The following is a 16,748-nucleotide window of genomic DNA, read 5'->3' on the forward strand; positions in this document are numbered from 1 at the left end:
TTGAGTTATAATAACTTCCTGTTCCATGGCGAAGCGTTGAGGTTTGTCATGCCACCACAGACACGCCCCTCTGCAAAAACTCTACATCTTCACAATATATCATCACTAGAGTTTTCAGATAACACCACTCTATTTTGGTGCTGATACGGGAAAGTTTGTGGAAGGAGTTTGTTACAGTGTCAAACATGTCAGATCGAATATTGCATGCCTGAGATATAATGACTTCCTGTTTTGTGGCGAATCATCATCGTTTGCGAGGCCGCCACGGAAACATCCATCGATGAAAACTCTAAAACTTCGCAATTTAACATCACCAAGGCTTTAAGATGACAAAACCCATTTTGGTGTCAATCAGATAAAATCCCTAGGAGGAGTTCGTTAAAATACAACGCCTAGAAATGGCAAAAACGCCACTTTTTTGCCACAGGAAGTTAAAAATATCCGACTTCCTGTTGGGTTTGAGATATGGCTCCAAGAGACTTTTTCGTATGTTTTGGCGTGTTTGAGGTGTGTGCCAATTTTCGTGCATGTGCGTGATTCGTAGATCAGGGGCTAGTCCGTTTAATTTTGGTAGGTGGCGCTGTCGGGTCTATTTGCCACGCCCACTTCAATATTGTTATGTGGATGTTTTCAGGAGAGGACTTTTATCAACCATGTGAAGTTTCAGGCTGATCAGACATTGTGTGGTTGAGTTATAAAGCCTTCCTGTTCCATGGCGAAGCGTTGAGGTTTGTCATGCCGCCACAGACACGCCCCTCGGCGAAAACTCTAGATCTTCACAATATATCATTGCTAGAGCTTTCAGATAACACCACCCAATTTTGAAGCTGATACAAAAAAATTTGTGGGAGGAGTTTATTACTCCGTAAATCATGTAATTTCCTGTGGCCAGCAGGTGGCGCTATAACTGTATCTGGATATTGGCATGTAAACGTGTTCAGGTCAGGACGCTTATCAAGCGTGTGAATTTTAAGGCAGATCGGGTAATGCATGCCTGAGTTATAACGACTTCCTGTTTTGTGGCGAATCGTCAAAGTTTGCGAGGCCGCCACGGACACGCCCATCGACGAAAACTCTAAAGCTTCGCAATTTAACATCGCCAAGGCCTTTAGATGACAAAACCCAATTTTGGTGTCGATCGGATAAAATCCCTAGGAGGAGTTCGTTAAAATACAACGCCTGGAAATGGCAAAAACGCCACTTTTTTGCCGCAGGAAGTCAAAAATATCCGACTTCCTGTTGGGTTTGAGATATGGCTCCAAGAGACTTTTTCGTATGTTTTGGCATGTTTGAGGTGTGTGCCAATTTTCGTGCGTGTGTGTGATTCGTGGATCGGGGGCTCGTCCGTTTAATTTTTCTAGGTGGCGCTGTCGAGTCATTTTGCCACGCCCACTTCCGAAGCCCATAATAAACGTAAATTTTCACCACTTCTGAGGCGTGTGCAAAGTTGCGTGAGTTTTCGGGCATCTTTAGCCCCTCAAAACCGCGATTCATTCCGGACGAGAATAATAATAATAATAATAATTAAAGCTGCAAGCAGCGATGATAGGGACCTCGCACCCGGGCTCACCGCCGCCGGTGGCCTCCGGATGACAAAGAACAGCGAACAATAATAACTTAAGCCGATATATAAAAAGAACCAGAGAAAATCACAGATTTATGCCTAACTTTCTCCTGTCAGCAGGTGGCGCTATGACTGTGTCTTAATATTGGCATGTAGATGTGTTCAGGAGAGGGTTTTACTAAATCATGTGAAGTTTCAGGCTGATCAGACATTGTGGGGCTGAGTTGTAAGCCAAACTTTCTCCTGTCAGCAGGTGGCGCTATGACTGTGTCTTAATATTGGTATGTAGATGTCTTCAGGAGAGGAATTTAATCAACCATGTGAAGTTTCAAGCAGTTCAGACATTGTGTGGCTGAGTTATAAGCCAAACTTTCTGTTGCCAGCAGGTGGCGCTATGACAGACTCAATATTATTATGTACATGTGTTTAGGAGAGGATTTTAAACAACCATGTAAAGTTTCAGGCAGATCAGACATTGTGGGGCTGATTTGTAAGCCAAACTACTATCTGCCAGCAGGTGGCGCTATGACAGACTCAATATTATTATGTAGATGTGTTCAGGAGAGGACTTATATCAACCATGTGAAGTTTCAGGCAGGTCGGACATTGTGTGGTTGAGTTATAAGGACTTTGTTCCATGGCGAAGCGTTAAGGTTTGTCATGCCGCCACAGACACGCCCCTCGGTGAAAACTCTAGATCTTTACAATATATCATCGCTAGAACTTTCAGATTACACCACCCAGTTTTGGTGCTGATACGATAAAATTTGTGGGAGGAGTTTGTTACTCCGTAAATCATGTAATTTCCTGTGGCCAGCAGGTGGCGCTATAACTGTATCTGGATATTGGCATGTAAACGTGTTCTGGTATGGACTCTTATTAAACATGTGAATTTTGAGGCAGATTGGATAATGCATGCCTGAGATATAAAGACTTCCGGTTTTGTGGCGAATCATCAAAGTTTGCGAGGCCGCCACAGACACGCCCATCGACAAAAACTCTAAAGCTTCGCAATTTAACATCGCCAAGGCCTTTTGATGACAAAACCCAATTTTGGTGTCGATCGGATAAAATCCCTAGGAGGAGTTCGTTAAGATACAACGCCTGGAAATGGCAAAAATGCCACTTATTTGCCGCAGGAAGTTAAAAATATCCGACTTCCTGTTGGGTTTGAGATATGGCTCCAAGAGACTTTTTCGTATGTTTTGGCGTGTTTGAGGTGTGTGTCAATTTTCGTGCATGTGCGTGATTCGTAGATCAGGGGCTCGTCCGTTTAATTATTATAGGTGGCGCTGTCGAGTCATTTTGCCACGCCCACTTCAATATTGTTATGGGGATGTGTTCAGGAGAGGACTTTTATCAACCATGTGAAGTTTCAGGCAGGTCGGACTTTGTGTGGTTGAGTTATAAGGACTTCCTGTTCCATGGCGAAGCGTTGAGGTTTGTCATGCCGCCACGGACACGCCCCTCTCCGAAAACTCTAGATCTTCACAATATATCATCGCTAGAGCTTTCAGATAACTCAACCCAAATTTGGTGCTGATACGAAAAAATTTGTAAGAGGAGTTTGTTACACTGTAAAACATGTCATTTCCTGTGGCCAGCAGGTGGCGCTATAACTGTATCTGGATATCGGCATGTAAACGTGTTCAGGTCAGGACTCTTATCAAGCGTGTGAATTTTGAGGCAGATCGGATAATGCATGCCTGAGTTATAACGACTTCCTGTTTTGTGGCGAATCGTCAAAGTTTGCGAGGCCGCCACGGACACGCCCATCGACGAAAACTCTAAAGCTTCGCAATTTAACATCGCCAAGGCCTTTATATGACAAAACCCAATTTTGGTGTCGATCGGATAAAATCCCTAGGAGGAGTTCGTTAAAATACAACGCCTGGAAATGGCAAAAGCGCCACTTTTTCACCGCAGGAAGTTAAAAATATCCGACTTCCTGTTGGGTTTGAGATATGGCTCCAAGAGACTTTTTCGTATGTTTTGGCATGTTTGAGGTGTGTGCCGATTTTCTTGCATGTGCGTGATTCGTGGATCGGCGGCTTGTCCGTTTAATTTTTCTAGGTGGCGCTGTCGAGTCATTTTGCCACGCCCATTTCCAAAACCCATAACAAACGTAAATTTTCGCCACTTCTGAGGTGTGTGCAAAGTTTCGTGAGTTTTCGGGCATGGTAAGGCCCTCAAAATCGCGATTCATTCCGGAAAAGAATAATAATAATAAACGGAGCAATTCCAATAGGGCCTTGCACCGTTCGGTGCTCGGTCCCTAATAATAATAATAAACGGAGCAATTCCAATAGGGCCTTGCACCGTTCGGTGCTCGGTCCCTAATAATAAACGGAGCAATTCCAATAGGGCCTACGCACCGTTTCGGTGCTCGGTCCCTAATTAAAGCTGCAAGCAGCGATGATAGGGACCTCGCACCCAGGCTCACCGCCGCCCGGTAGCCTCAGGATAACAGAGAACAGCGAACAATATTAATTTCAGCCGATATATATAAAGAACCTGAGAAAAATCACAGATTTATGCAAAACTTCCTCCTGTCAGCAGGTGGCGCTATAACTGTGACTCAAGATCGGCATGTAGATGTCTTTAGGAGAGGCATCTCATCTAACCTGTGAATTTTCAGGCAGATCGGACATTGTTTGGCTGAGTTATAAGCCAAACTACCTTCTGCTATCAGGTGGCGCTATGACTGTGACTCAATATTGTTATGTGAATGTGTTCAGGGGAGGACTTTTATCAACCATGTGAAGTTTCAGGCTGATCGGACTTTGTGTGGTTGAGTTATGAGGACTTCCTGTTCCATGGCGAAGCGTTGAGGTTTGTCATGCTGCCACAGACACGCCCTTCTGTGAAATTTTCAGACCCTAACAAAATGTAATTGCTAGAACTTTCAGATAACAACCAACCAAACTTGGAGCTGATAAGAAAAATTTTGTGGGAGGAGTTTATTACTCTGTAAATCATGACATTTCTTGTGGCCAGCAGGTGGCGCTGTAACTGTATCTGGATATTGGCATGTAAATGTGTTCAGGTCAGGACTCTTATTAAACATGTGAATTTTGAGGCAGATTAGATAATGCATGCCTGAGTTATAATGACTTCCGATTTTGTGGCGAATCGTCAAAGTTTGCGAGGCCGCCACGGACACGCCCATTGACAAAAACTCTAAAGCTTCACAATTTAACATCGCCAAGGCCTTTAGATGACAAAACCTAATTTTGGTGTCGATCAGATAAAATCCCTAGGAGGAGTTCGTTAAAATACAACGCCTGGAAATGGCAAAAATGCCACTTATTTGCCGCAGGAAGTTAAAAATATCCGACTTCTTGTTGGGTTTGAGATATGGCTCCAAGAGACTTTTTCGTATGTTTTGGCGTGGTTGAGGTGTGTGCCAATTTTCGTGTATGTGCGTGATTCGTAGATCAGGGGCTCGTCCGTTTAATTTTTATAGGTGGCGCTGTCGAGTCATTTTGCCACGCCCACTTCACTATTGTTATGGGGATGTGTTCGGGAAAGGACTTTTATCAAGCATGTGAAGTTTTAGGCTGATCGGACTTGGTGTGGTTGAGTTATAAGGACTTCCTGTTCCATGGCGAAGCGTTGAGGTTTGTCATGCCGCCACAGACACGCCCCTCTGCGAAAACTCTAGATCTTCACAATATATCATCGCTAGAGCTTTCAGATAACACCACTCAAATTTGGTGCTGGTACAATAAAGTTTGTGGGAGGAGTTTGTCACACTGTAAAACATGTCATTTCCTGTGGCCAGCAGGTGGCGCTATAACTGTATCTGGATAGTGGCATGTAAACGTGTTCAGGTCAGGACGCTTATCAAGCGTGTGAATTTTGAGGCAGATCGGATAATGTATCACTGAGTTATAATGACTTCCTGTTTTGTGGCGAATCGTCAAAGTTTGCGAAGCCGCCACGGACACACCCATCGACGAAAACTCTAAAGCTTCGCAATTTAACATCGCCAAGGCCTTTAGATGACAAAACCCAATTTTGGTGTCGATCGGATAAAATCCCTAGGAGGAGTTCGTTAAAATACAACGCCTGGAAATGGCAAAAATGCCACTTTTTCGCTGCAGGAAGTTAAAAATATCTGACTTCCTGTTGGATTTGAGATATGGCTCCAAGAGACTTTTTCGTATGTTTTGGCATGTTTGAGGTGTGTGCCAATTTTCGTGCATGTGCGTGATTCGTGGATCGGGGGCTCGTCCGTTTAATTTTTCTAGGTGGCGCTGTCGAGTCATTTTGCCACGCCCACTTCCGAGACCCATAATAAACGTAAATTTTCGCCACTTCTGAGGCGTGTGCAAAGTTCCGTGAGTTTTCGGGCATGTTTAGCCCCTCAAAATCGCGATTCATTCCGGAAAAGAATAATAATAATAATAATAATAATAATAAACGGAGCAATTCCAATAGGGCCTTGCACCGTTCGGTGCTCGGTCCCTAATAATAATAATAAACGGAGCAATTCCAATAGGGCCTTGCACCGTTCGGTGCTCGGTCCCTAATTAAAGCTGCAAGCAGCGATGATAGGGACCTCGCACCCGGGCTCACCGCCGCCCGGTGGCCTCAGGATGACAGAGAACAGTGAACAATAACAATTTAAGCCAATATATATAAAAAACTTTTAAAAATCCACAGATTTATGCCAAACTTCCTTCTATCAGCAGGTGGCGCTATGACTGTGACTCAGTATTGTCATGTAGATGTCTTTAGGAGAATAATTTTATCAACCATGTGAAGTTTCAAGCAATTCTGACATTGTGTGGCTGAGTTATAAGCCAAACTATCTTCTGCCAGCAGGTGGTGTTATGACTGACTCAATATTGTTATGGGGATGTGTTCAGGAGAGGACTTTTATTAACCATGTGAACTTTCAGGCAGATCGGACATTGTGTGGCTGAGTTATAAGCCAAACTACCTGTTGCCAGCAGGTGGCGCTTTGACTGACTCAATATTGTTATGTAGATGTCTTCAGGAGAGGACTTTTATCAATCCTGTGAAGTTTCAGGCAGATCAGACATTGTGTGGTTGAGTTATAAGGACTTCCTTTTTCATGGCAAAGCGTTGAGCTTTGTCATGCCACCACAGACACGCCCCTCTGCGAAAACTCTAGATCTTCACAATATATCATCGCTTGAGCTTTCAGATACACAAGCACCCAAATTTGGCGCTGATATGAAAAAATTTGTGGGATGAGTTTATTACTTTGTAAATCATGACATTTTCTGTGGCCAGCAGGTGGCGCTATAACTGTATCTGGATATCGGCATGTAAACGTGTTCAGGTCTGGACTTATATTAAACATGTGAATTTTGAGGCAGATCGGATAATGCATGCCTGAGTTATAATGACTTCCGGTTTTGTGGCGAATCGTTAAAGTTTGCGAGGCCGCCACGGACACGCCCATCGACAAAACCTCTAAAGCTTCGCAATTTAACATCGCCAAGGCCTTTAGATGACAAAACCCAATTTTGGTGTCGATAGGATAAAATCCCTAGGAGGAGTTTGTTAAGATACAAAGCCTGGAAATGGCAAAAATGCCACTTATTTGCCGCAGGAAGTTAAAAATATCGGATTTCCTGTTGGGTTTGAGATATGGCTCCAAGAGACTTTTTCGTATGTTTTGGCGTGTTTAAGGTGTGTGCCAATTTTCGTGCATGTGCGTGATTCGTAGATCAGGGGCTCGTCCGTTTAATTTTTATAGGTGGCGCTGTCGAGTCATTTTGCCACGCCCACTTCATTATTGTTATGAGGATGTGTTCAGGAGAGGACTTTTATCAACCATGTAAAGTTTCAGGCAGATCGGACATTGTGTGCTTGAGTTATAAGGACTTCCTGTTCCATGGCGAAGTGTTGAGGTTTGTCATGCCGCCATGGACACGCCCCTCTCCGAAAACTCTAGATCTTCACAATATATCATCGCTAGGAATTTCAGATAACACAACCCAAATTTGGTGCTGATACGAAAAAATTTGTGGGAGGAGTTTGTTACGATGTAAAACATGTCATTTCCTGTGGCCAGCAGGTGGCGCTATAACTGTATCTGGATATCGGCAAGTAAACTTGTTCAGGTCAGGACTCTTATCAAACGTGTGAAATTTGAGGCAGATCGGATAATGCATGCCTGAGTTATAACGACTTCCTCTTTTGTGGCGAATCGTCAAAGTTTGCGAGGCCGCCACGGACACGCCCATCGACGAAAACTCTAAAGCTTCGCAATTTAACATCACCAAGGCCTTTAGATGACAAAACCCAATTTTGGTGTCGATCGGATAAAATCCCTAGGAGGAGTTCGTTAAAATACAACGCCTGGAAATGGCAAAAACGCCACTTTTTCGCCGCAGGAAGTCAAAAATATCCAACTTCCTGTTGGGTTTGAGATATGGCTCCAAGAGACTTTTTCATATGTTTGGAATGTTTGAGGTATGTGCCAATTTTCGTGCATGTGCGTGATTCGTGGATCGGGGGCTCGTCCGTTTAATTTTTCTAGGTGGCGCTGTCGAGTCATTTTGCCACGCCCACTTCCGAGACCCATATCAACCTGCTATTTACACCGCGTTTGGTGTGTGTGCAAATTTTCATGAGTTTTCGGGCATGTTTAGACCCTCAAAAGTGCCCCGATAGGGGGCGGAATAATAATAATAATAATAATAATAATAATAATAAAAAACGGAGCAATTCCAATAGGGCCTACGCACCGTTTCGGTGCTCGGTCCCTAATAAACAGAGCAATTCCAATAGGGCCTACGCACCGTTTCGGTGCTCGGTCCCTAATTACAGTATTCCTTTACATGCTGGTGGTTTGGTCAGCGGGTCAGTCAGCTGGTGTAATGCCCGTGTGCGCGGATAGATGGCAGCAGTCAGCCATCAATGCAGCTCCTCCGCCATGACGACTCGCATTCACTCTGCCTTTATTCAGCAGATTAAGACGCAAAAGTCATTTAGAAACTACGAGAAATAACAGCAGAGTCCAGAAAATAACGGAGCACGAGTAAATATATGATGGAGATGAGAAGCAGACGTCTGGAAGAGGAGGAGAATTCACTCAGGTGAGCCGACGCATTATTGACATCTTACTCTTTCAGGTCGGCCTCTTAGAAAGCAATCCTGTGGTAATTTATAGCAGTGCTTCTGAACCATACTACAGTAAAGTACTTGGATTATTTTTAATAATTTTATATATAATAATAATTATATTGTTGCTATGGTAACATGATAACTATGATATTTGATGTGTTGTGGTAATAGTTACTACAGTAACACAACATCTGTAGGGATATAAATATGAGCCAACACTGTGCTTTACCACAACTATAGGGTATATTATAATACAATACTCCACGGTTTACTGTAGTAAAGTATATATTAGTGTATGTCATTTCACAATAATGCTGTAAATGCTATACAGTATAATACACTACTATAGTATTGTTAAAACACTACAGTAAAGTATCTTTTATAGTAGTTCTAGACTTATTTCACACTGACAATGCTCACATGATCAATTATTTCTTCTCAATATTTTCTGTAATATCTGTTTTTTTATTTGCTTTCTATTGCAACAAGATTTTGCTTAAACTATTTATTTTAAGGTGTTCATGTTAAATATATTTACCCTATTAATAACAAATAATTATGCATAATTATATAAACTTAAGATATATTCTAACCTTAACCATTTTACTAGTGCATGTAATTAATTATTGCTGTGGTTAATTTCATTACTTTTTAGTTCATTATAGCCTACAGTATATGTTTTATTAAACAGCAATACATTTAATTTACTTAAAACATTTGATTAGTTTGATAAAGTTAGACTAAATACATTAATATTTATGTAAAGTTTTATATTTGTGCTCATCAGTTTTTTTTTTCCTCTTAAAATTGAGCATTCATCAAACATGAGCAGAATTAATAGATTAATTTACAGTGAATAATTTTACACATGAAACAAGATGCTTAAATACTGTACGGCAGAAACAGTTAAATTCAACAAAATGCATTAGAGAAACCATCAACATAGAGTGATGCCAAATACATTTATGTAAGTTTTTAATTTGTGATCTTTAGTTTTTTATTTTCTTCATAAAATTGACCATTTATTAAACATGAGCAGAATGAATTGATTAATAATATACAGTAAATAATTCAGAAACTCGTGTTACATATAAAAGAGCAATGCACAAATACTGTACGACAAAAACAGGGAGAGTTTACTAAACTGAAACGAAGCTTTTCAATAATAAAAAAATAAGCATAATATGCACAATACATAAATACTATGCAATTAAAATAATACTTTTACAAATGAAATGTATTTAGATTCATTTAATTATTTACTCAAACATGATTTGTTTATGTGTCACGTTTCATCCTTTGCTAAAATTTTATGTGTTTTTTATATTTATTAAACATTTTGGAGTGGAAACGAAATGATCACAGAAATATATTTGACATTTTTTAAAAAGCATTTTCATATTAATAATATTTATTAAATGTTATTTTAGTAAATATGTATATTCTTATACATTAAATATGTATTAAACAATAATAAATAAATAAATATACAGTTGAAGTCAGAATTATTATTATTCTCCCTTTGAATTTTTTTTCTTTTTTAAAAATTTTCCCAAATGATGTTGAACAGAGCAAAGAAATTTTCACAGTATGTCTGATAATATTTGTCTTCTAGAGAGAGTCTTATTTATTTTATTTCAGCTAGAATAAAAGCAGTTTAAACATTTTTGAACATCATTTTAAGGTCAATATTATTAGCCCCTTAAGCTATATATTTTCCTGATAAATTGACCATTTATTAAACATGAGCAGAATGAATTGATTAATAATATACAGTAAATAATACAGAAACTCATGTTACATATAAAAGAGCAATGCACAAATACTGTACGACAAAAACAGGGAGAGTTTACTAAACTGAAACGAAGCTTTTCAATAATAAAAAAATAAGCATAATATGCACAATACATAAATACTATGCAATTAAAATAATACTTTTACAAATGAAATGTATTTAGATTCATTTAATTATTTACTCAAGCATGATTTGTTTATGTGTCACGTTTCATCTTTTGCTAAAGTTTAATGCGTTTTTTTAATATTTATTAAACAGTTTGGGGTTGAAATTAAATAATCACTATATTAATAATATTTATTAAATGTCATTTTAATAAATATGTATATCATATTATATTACAGATGAAATAAACAATAATATAATATAATATATATATATATATATATATATATATATATATATATATATATATATATATATATATATATATATATATATATATAAATAAATTAAGTATGCATAGTTTTGAATATGTAATGCTTTAGTCTGAGACTAATTATTAAAACAAAAGTGTTGTTCATGGTTTGGGTTTGGGACAAGAACTGAAATGTATGACACAATTAAAAATAAGTGCAAAAGTGTGTGGGAGATTTACTCCGGTATTTGTTTCATGTGGCACTGTTTGTCTCTTAATTAAATGTATATCTTATCTAAACTTAACACCTACAGTATCAGCTATAAGATTGCAGGTTAATGATGTCTGTTTATAATAACTTATATTTGATTGTACCTTTAACTTAATTTGCTTGTAATGCAGTAAAATGCACCTTTTATAAAGCTGCTTTGGAATAATAATTAAAGTAAAAAGTGCTATACAAGTAAACTTCAATTGAGTTGGATGTTTGCAGTGGATGGTTTTAATAAGATTGATGTTTCAAAATGGGAACACCAAGCATCAGATAATGTACCATGGTTTACCTTAAAACCAGTAATCATGACGCTCAATAAAGTTTTATTAGTGCAGCATTTCTGAGCTTGAAGTTATCGAATATTTCTTAAAATATCAAAGTAGTCAATCAAGAGTTTTCTAAATGATTTAGTGCAAAAATGCTTTTCTTACTGAGAGTTTTTGTCTTGTTTCTAGCCCAGATATCTCAAAACTCTTAGATCAAGAAGCATTTTCTAAACAAGCAAGACATATTGCTTTTTGCAAACTAAAAACTACATTATTTTGCTTAATTCCAGATTATTTTTCTTGTTTTAATGAAAAACTAATTTAATTTTGATTCACAAACTTTTAAATATTTGTTATACATTTTGGGCTGGAAATTAAAGGGTCACAGATATATCTAGCTGTATAGAAGTGTCTTGAAGAATATCTAGTGTAATATTATTTACTGTCATCATGACAAAGAGAAAATAAATCAGTGATTATAGATGAGTTATTAACACTGTTATGATTAGAAATGTGTTGAAGAAATCTGCTCTGTTAAACAGAAATTTGGGAAAAAAATAAACAGAGGGCCAATAATTCTGACTGCAACTGTATATAAAAAATCATAAAGTAGTTTTGAATATGTAATACTGTAGTTTAATACTAATTATTAAAACAAAATGATTTGTTCATTGTTTGGTTTTGGGACAAGAACTAAATAAAAATGATGCAAAAAAACATTTAAAAACGAGTACAAGTGTGTGAAAGAGTTAAATATTTAGGTTTTATTACAAATCAACACAATTTTGACTAAAATCACAAGGCAAATTTTGTACATTAATATTTATGAAAGTTTTACATTTGTGCTCATTAGTTTTTATTTTCTTCATGAAATTTTGCATTGATCAAACACGAGCAGAATTAACGGATTAATTTTTAGTAAATCCTTTTACATATAAAACAGCGACACAAATACTGTACGACAGAAAGATTGAGAGTTTACCTTACTTAAAAAGGAGCTTTTCAATAATATAAAATAAGAATAAAACACATAAATGCTCAGGAACACATTGTGCAAAGTCTTGTTCTTGTTATTAATTAAACTACTTAGTAATTTGAATTTAATTTACATATGTGTACTGTATGGTCCCTCATACGTTAACTTCAACATACTTTAACTGTATATAATAATTAACAGCCTATAATGTGCATTTACTGTAATGCTTTTGTCTTGTTTCTAGTCCAAATATCTAAAACATCTGAAATCAAGAAGCATTTTCTAGACAAGTGGAAATATAGTGGTGTTTTCAGAAATAATGAGTCAAAATGAAGTGAGTTTTACATTAAAACAAGCAAAATAATCTGACAAATCTGTAATATAACCATTTAAAAACATACTGTGGTTTTACCTTGACCAGTAATCTTGTGATCATTTTTGATTAAGTTTTATTAGTTATTATTATATTACTATGTTTTATTGATATAATAAATTATATTGTTAAGTTATGAATATTATTATTATTATTATTATGTTGTTATTATATAAGCCATAAAGATATCTTTGAAATTATGAGTAGTGAGTCAGAGTTTTTTAAATGAAATAAATGCAATAATTAAATTTTTGTGTCAGTTCTAGTTCAAATATATAAAAAATTGTAAATCAAGAAGCATTTTTAGAAAATTTTTAAGTTTAGAGTTTATTCTTAAAACAAGCTAAATCATCATAATCCAAATTAAAAACTGGATTTTTTTGCACTTAATTTTAGCTCATTATTTCTGTAAACAAGACTTTATCTTGTGCTTTTTTGACTTTTTAGATATTTGGACTAGAAACAAGACTATTAAATGAGGATGTTCAACATCTGAGTGTTTTCTGTGTAAAAATATGCTTTAACTTTCATCTCCTGCATTAATGTTCATCAAATAATGTTTAGTTGCTAAATGCATTTAATACCGGCTTATAGCTTTCCATGTACTATGACACAATTTAGTCATACAGGTAAAAAAACACACACACACACACACACACACACACACACACACACACACACACACACACACACACATATATATATATATATATATATATGTATAGCCTTTAATTTAAGTGGTAAACTAGAATGTAATTCAGTATGTTTGTTTTGTTTATTTTTTGGGTTGTACCGCAAAATAAAATCGATAACAATTTCTCGTAAAAACGATATAATATTGCAATATGACCCAAAAAACAAACAAAACAAATTTAATTACAATCTAATTTAATTAACTGGTCTACTAGAACTATTTTGCTTGTTTTAAACCAAAACTCACTTAATTTTGCCTCATTATTTCTGAAACGAAAGAATGTTTTTGTATGTGTCTATAAAAAGCTTCTCGATGTTAAGAATTTTTAGATAAATAAACTAGAAACAACACAAACACGTGAGCATGATTTTTGCCGTATGTAAGTGTGTTTCTGCTCACCTTGATATTTCTATCTGAGTTTCTCCTCTGCATGAGTGTGTGTGTGTGTGTGTGTGCTGAGCAGTGATGTAAGGTGGCACAGTGCTGTAATAAACACACCCCAATCTTTTTAATTAGCTGTAGGTTTGTCCTGCACCTCCTCCTGACTCACCACGCAGTAACCAGCCATTACATTAAATATTTGCAGCGACGCGAGCGGCTGACAGGAATATGAGTGGATCCTCATGCATGGCCAGGGAGGATCCTGCTTTAATGCATGTTTTAATGAAAGCGGTGCGGGATGTGGAGCTGGAGAATGTGCTGGAACGCAGCTTATTTGTAGGGTCAGGACTTTACTGAGAGACTCCCCTGCCCACATGTGCACTCTGCCTTTGGTTCAGTCCAGAAATCACCATATACAGTAGGTCAGGGTTTTTCCTGGCTTGAAATAAAGCGGAGGTGGTATCCCGATCATGACATTTTTATCAATACTTAAAGCAATACAGCTTCATTGTGGATACGTAACCCTGTCTACAATTCTGGGGACAGTGAAATACGTAAGCGCTGGTACAGTACGTCTGCTTGTAGAATTCATGCTGTGTATGCATTTTGATGATCGCAGATTTCTCTTGCATGTCCTCTTCTCGTATAAATCCACCAGAGGGCGCAATATACACTTCAGCCAACCACTGACTGACTGACTGACCCAGCCACCCCCATCCCTAAACCCAACCCATAGTGTTTTCAAAAGCAATATAGAAAAAAAAAGCCTTGTGATTTCAACAAGTTTCAGCCTGTTGTTTATTCATTCATTCATTTTCTTTTTGGCTTAGTCCCTTTATTAATCAACTGTTAACTTATCCAGAATATGTCTTATGCTGCAAATGGCCTCCCAGCTGCAACCCATCACTGGGAAACACCCATTCACTCTCATTCACACACACACACTCATACTTTACAGACAATTTGACTTATCCAATTCCCCTATAGCGCATGTGTTAGGACTGTGGGGGAAACCGGAGCACTGCCAACACGGGTAGAACATGCAAACTCCACACAGAAACACCAACTGACCCTGCCGGGATTCAAACCAGCGTCCATTTTGCTGTGAGGCGACAGTGCTACCTACTGCGCCACCGTGCTGCCCCAAGCCCCTGCTTACTTATTTATTTTTTGCTTTACCTGGTTTCTGGAACCGTTCTTTGCCGACTTGAACCCTGTCATCACGGTCAACTCCTTTCTGTGTCCCAAGTCCGCCAATGTACGTGGCGGGTCACTTGGCAAAGTGGTAACAGTGAAAATGCCAACCCAGGTTCAATCGGAAAACGTACATCTGCATACATTTCTGGACAGCACCAAATATGTCCCAGGAGGTCATTTTATTATTATTTTTTACAGTTTTTGTTTTCGTGAATCCACCAGAGGGCGCTGTGTACGCTTTTTCAGATTGCAAATTTCTCTGACAAGTGCCATTCGCACCTGCGGTTCTCACGTAAATCCGATAGAGGCCACTGTCGACTGACCGACTGACTGACTGACTGACCAACTGACTGACCCACCCTCCTCCTTCCCTAAACCCAACCAATAGTGTTTTCAAAAGCAATTCAGAAAAAGAAAAGCCCTCGCCTGATTTGTACCACGTTTTCAGATCTCACGCTGTTATTTATTTGTTAATTATATTTTTGCAATTTGTCTTACCTGCTTTCTGCAACCGTTTTTTTGCCAGACTCAAACTCTGTTATCGTGGTCAACTCCTCTATGTCTCAAGTCCTCCAACGTAAATGGCGAGCCACTGGACAAACTGGTAACAGCGGAAAAACCATCCACATGGAGGTAAGCGGTCAGCTGCTAGCGCGAAAAGGAACGGTATCACACTGCCCCAAAGCGTTAGTTTTAAATATGAAATGCAGCCATACGTACCTCTGGCTACATAATTTGCGCTCTCCAGAAATGTATATAGGGGGTACATTTTCAGAAGCAGCCTGTGTTTGGAAAAGCCGTCCACATGGACAACATCATTCTTCACCAGATTGGATTCCCTTCTTCACGGTCAACTCCAGTCTGTGTCTCAATTCTGCTGATGTACACGGCGAGCCACCGGGCAAACTGATAACAGCAGAAAAGCCTTCCAAACGCTGGTAAACGGTCAGCTGGTAGTGCGAAAAGAAACATGTCATACTGTCCTGCTGCATTTGTTTTAGAGATGAAATGCAGCCAGATGTACCTCTGGGTACATTATTCCCACTCTCTAAAAATGTATACAGGGGTACGTATTGTAGCGAGCAATTATATGTCACGTCGCCCTGGTCGCTAATTTCACCCAGCTGGACCTTCATCAAGCCAGGATCGCACACAGCTGGAGGACATCAAGCGGAGAGACATATAAGCCCAACCTACGCCAGGAGAAGATGAGCTTCATTCATTCTATGACTCCCTGTGCTAATGCTTGTCTCTCTGTCTCTCCTTAGCGGACTCCAGCTCGTGACGATCCTTCACCCGACTACTCACTGTCCTTCACCTACTTCCCGGAGCACCAGAGCACCTCACCCTAAAGAAGAGCACCTTTTACATCACATTCACTTTGTAAATAAAGCACCCTCCGGGGACTTGTCTGTAAACTCATCCTGTTGTGCCGCTGTTTTCCCTCTGCCTCGCTACAGTATCCACAATGAGCCTGTGTTGCATTTAAGACAAGTCATTTCAACTGTGTTTGTCTTTGAATGGGGAAACGTCAAATTCTCCAAAACTGCTGAGCTTACGCATTTGCATTTAATGTTTAGAATCGGCAGTAAATTAAACATCGACTTTAAGTGTTTCTTAATGTTTTTTAAGTTTTACCTCTAAACATTTAAATCAAACAAAATCTGGATGTTTTCAGGTTGCCCAATCTAACACGCAGCCGAAGGAAACGAGATCACGACACAAACCTCATTAATGGCTTTTTCACACATGATCATTCTCTG

General features: G+C 38.5%; 2 long non-coding RNA genes across 6 annotated transcripts in view; one reads left to right on the plus strand and one right to left on the minus strand.

Moving 5' to 3' along the window:
- Positions 1–16,748, minus strand: part of LOC147836973 (uncharacterized) — a 307,385-nt gene that overhangs the window by 95,685 nt on the left and 194,952 nt on the right. The window lies entirely within an intron of this gene.
- Positions 8,534–16,748, plus strand: part of LOC141377573 (uncharacterized) — a 29,680-nt gene continuing 21,465 nt past the window's right edge. For 3 of the 4 annotated variants that reach the window (XR_015478075.1, XR_015478076.1, XR_015478074.1), the window contains exons 1-2: positions 8,534–8,643; positions 15,512–15,618. This is a non-coding gene — a long non-coding RNA (uncharacterized LOC141377573). Of the gene's footprint in view, positions 8,644–15,511; positions 15,619–16,253; positions 16,408–16,748 lie in introns of those variants that run through there. The other variant, XR_015478073.1, reaches the window with a different exon arrangement.

The sequence above is a fragment of the Danio rerio genome, chromosome 2 (genome assembly GCF_052040795.2).
Source record: "Danio rerio strain M-AB ecotype USA chromosome 2, GRCz13ab, whole genome shotgun sequence".
NCBI lineage: Eukaryota > Metazoa > Chordata > Actinopteri > Cypriniformes > Danionidae > Danio > Danio rerio.